The sequence below is a fragment of the Colobus angolensis genome, unplaced genomic scaffold, assembly GCF_000951035.1.
Source record: "Colobus angolensis palliatus isolate OR3802 unplaced genomic scaffold, Cang.pa_1.0 Scaffold85, whole genome shotgun sequence".
NCBI classification, from domain to species: domain Eukaryota; kingdom Metazoa; phylum Chordata; class Mammalia; order Primates; family Cercopithecidae; genus Colobus; species Colobus angolensis.
The window spans coordinates 6,812,794-6,816,673 of NW_012122376.1; the positions used below are offsets into that span (position 1 = coordinate 6,812,794).

A 3,880-nucleotide genomic window follows, 5' to 3' on the forward strand; every position below is an offset into this window, starting at 1 on the left:
GGAGGCTGAGGCAGGAGAATGGCGTAAACCCGGGAGGCGGAGCTTGTAGTGAGCTGAGATCCGGCCACTGCACTCCAGCCCGGGCGACAGAACAAGCCTCCATCTCAAAAAAAAAAAAAAAATAGGGAAGGGGTCTCACTATGTTGCCCAGGCTGGTCTCAAACTCCTGGGCTCAAGGGATGCTCCCATCTCAGCCTCCCAAACTGCTGGGATTATAGGTATGAGCCACTGTACCCAGCTGCTTCTTTTCCCCCTAACAAACTGGTAAATTAGATAAGTGAAATATTGAATCCTTCCATCCATGTTGTTGTTCACTGTACCATTAGATTTGCTTATTTTATAAGTACAAAGCAGAAAAGGAGGATTAGGATAGAATTACCTTAGAATAATGTTGGTAAATTGGCATTTCTAAAGTTTGTATTAGGCTATGAAAGAATTCTTCATTTTTATCAAGGGTAACATTTCTAGAAAGAAATCTTAATAATGATCCTGGCATTTTGTAGTGCACACAGTTGTGGGTGGGAAGACCTAGATTCCATTGGCTATGCCCCTTACTTTATTTATTTTTGTCCCTTGCTTTAAAACCTTGGGCAAATCACTTAATCTCACTCAACTTCATTTTTTTTTTTTGAGACAGAGTCTTGCTCTGTCACCGAGGCTAGAGTGCAGTGGCGCTATCTCAGCTCACTGCAACCTCTGCCTCCCGGGTTCAAACAATTCTCCTGCCTCAGCCTCCCGAGTAGCTGGGATATAGGCACCTGCCACCATGCCCGGCTAATTTTTGTATTTTTAGTAGTGACAGGGTTTCACCATGTTGGTCAGGCTCGTCTCAAACTCCTGACCTCGTGATCTGCCCGCCTCGGCTTCCCAAAGTGCTGGGATTACAGACATGAGCCACCACGCCTGGCTTCAACTTCATTTTTTTTTAATCTATAAATACATCTATAAAATGGGAAGATTTTAAAGGTAGATCGTTGCTAAGGATTTTTTTCCAGCTCAAATTTTGTGATTTTGAGCATTAAAATAAGCTTTTTCGTACTTAATGTAAACACTTAATATGTGCTTCAATTAATTGTACTTTTGTTCCAAGTTGTAAAAATATTTTAAATGAAAGAAGGGAATAGACCGGGCGCAGTGGCTCACGCCTGTAATCCCAGTACTTTGGGAGGCCAGGGCGGGCGGATCATGAGGTCAGGAGATTGAGACCATCCTGGCTAACATGGTGAAACCTAGGCTTTACTAAAAATACAAAAAAATTAGCCGGGCATGGTGGCAGGCGCCTGTAGTCCCAGCTACTCAGGAGGCTGAGGCAGGAGAATGGCGTGAACCCGGGAGGCAGAGCTTGCAGTGAGCTGAGATCGCACCACTGCACTCCAGCCTGGGCAACAGAGCAAGACTCCATCTCAAAAAAAAGAAAAAAAGAAGGGAATAAATTTAAGATATATAATGTGGTGGATTACCCTGGGCCCTACTAACTGAAGAGGGCTAATTGTTGGATTTCATTTATGTATATTACATGAACTTTTGGTTTATCGTTTATAAACTGTTAACCAGCTATTCTTCCCCTTTTTAGGACTCAAATGGATAGTGAAGTCCAAAACAGAAAGCGGCATGTATTGTATATATTGTATGATTCAACATTTTTAAAGGCAGATTGTTTTTAGTAAAATGTAGCTTTTGATAGTTAATAAATTTGTCATGGTTGTCTTTGATTAAAGGAAACTCACCACCATATTCACAAATAATTGTAGTTGCTCTTTATTTTCTAATTATTGGAGAGTGTCTCCTTTGTCTAATCCTCTCCCAGTGAAATTTTTACTTAGGTTATTAATGCCCTGTGGACCATTACGATTCCTTTTACTTCTTTTTTGCCACAAAGCTAGCTAGTCAACAAATAGGTTGTATCATATGAAACTGTTGTTTTTGTAGGTAAAATACAGTCAAATACAAGCAATTTCCTATGATTCAGCCTCTGATTTACACACAAGAAACTATTAAATCCTCTGGCAAGCCAGGCTGGACCACTTTCCCCAGCAACACCAGCCCTGGTTCCATCTTACCAGCATGCTACTCTATGCTTCTCATCTCGGCTGTGCTTTGAAGTCTAGTCAGTTTCTTCTCCCAGCGCCCACTTTGCTATTTCATGTTTTCTCACTGCTTCCCTCTGGCATCAGGGGTAGAGGCGTCTTTTCTGTGGAAGACTCTGGGCTCCAGTGCTTCCTGCCTCCTAGGGGAGTCTGCTGTCTCAGTCATCCCCTTGGTCTGTATCTGGAGTCTTCCCTTCAACTAAGCTCATCTCTCATTTAAAAAACATTACCATGACCCTCTTCAAGCTGCTATCCTATCACCTCTTTAATGAGAGTCACTTGTCTCCCCTCATGTCAGTCCGTGGCAGTGTGGCACCTCCTTCCCCGCTAATCAAGTCTGTTTTATGCCAGATTTCCTAATTCCTTTCCAAATTGTTAACTCCAGTGGATACATGGGTGTGCATTTGACACTTGGAGATCTATGCCTTGAAACTGTGTATCCTTGATGTCTGTTGCTTTCCCTGGTTCCCCTTTCATAGTCACTGTCATCATTTATGCTGACATTTACACCATACACAGTCTGAAAACTTTGATGCCTAAACTTCTTGAAAATGTTACGGATACATGCAATCAATTGCTCACTGGACAGCATGTGGGTTATTTTAGATATGTACAAAACAGCCTTTCAAATCTCCCTATAAGACCTATACTGGCACTTTTACAACTATTTTCTCAGATGAAAGCTAAGATTGCCCCCACCCTCCAAGCCCTTACCTTAACCAGTCACTAATCCCCATCTGGCCTCTTCTCTCAGTGTGCCCAGGTTACGACCACAGACTCCAATCTGTTATCGCCTACTTCCCGTCCTTCAGGTCTCTTCTGCTTCTTCAGAACCACTTGTCATGTATTACTCGGATCTCCCACTGCCTTGAAGATTGAAAAAAATCTGAACTCTTTAGTGATATTCAAAGCCTTGCATGCTCAGGTCCTTTGCCTACATTGCCAGGCCTGCTTTGTCAGGACTCAACTCTAGCATTTATTTTTTTGTTAAACAACTTTATTGAAATAAAATTCACACTGGGCGTGGTAGCTCACGCCTGTAATCTCGGCACCTTGGGAGGCCAAGGCAGGCGGATCACCTGAAGTTGGGAGTTCAAGACCAGTCCGTCTCTAAAAATACGAAATTAGCTGGGTGTGGTGGTGCATGCCTGTAATCCCAGTGACTCAGGAGGCTGAGGCAGGAGAATCGCTTGAACTGGGGAGGCAGGGGTTGTGGTGAACTAAAATTGTGCCATTGCGCTCCAGCCTGGGCAACAAGAGCGAAACTGTCTTAAAAAAAAAAAAAAGAAAAATTCACATGCCTACAATTTCCATGTAAACTGTATAAATCATTTTTATCTATTCATAGGACTTAGCAACCATTACCACAATCTAATTTTTGAACATTTTTGTTCCCCTGACCCTGAACCCACTCTACCTCACCTCCCATCCTGACCTCTTATCCCTAAGTAACCACTAACATACTCTCTGTAAATTTGCCTGTTCTAGACATTGCACATAAATGGAATTATTTCCAAGCTGTTGTCTAAAGCTGCCCCCTTCTTTATCTTTCATTTTTCTGCTTTCTATTTGTTTTAAACTTTCCTAATTTGAGAAACTTAAAAGTGGTTACATTTTGTAAACGAAGGTTATGTTGCTTTTCATTTTATACCTTTCTGTAACTATTGAATTTTCTTTCTTTTTTTTTTTGGAGACAGAGTCTCACTCTTGTTGCCCAGGCTGGCCCAGTCTCGGCTCCTTGCAAGCTCCGCCTCCTGGGTTCATGCCATTCTCCTGCCCCAGCCTCCCAAGTG

At 42.4% G+C, this 3,880-nt stretch overlaps 1 protein-coding gene across 2 annotated transcripts in view; it reads left to right on the forward strand.

Moving 5' to 3' along the window:
• Positions 1–1,745, forward strand: part of NSMCE4A (non-SMC element 4 homolog A (S. cerevisiae)) — a 19,308-nt gene extending 17,563 nt beyond the window's left edge. For both annotated transcript variants that reach the window (XM_011930246.1, XM_011930247.1), the window contains exon 11: positions 1,574–1,745. The gene's annotated coding sequence lies outside the window, so the exon portion shown is untranslated. The remainder of the gene's footprint in view (positions 1–1,573) is intronic.
• Positions 1,746–3,880: the final 2,135 nt, after the last annotated feature.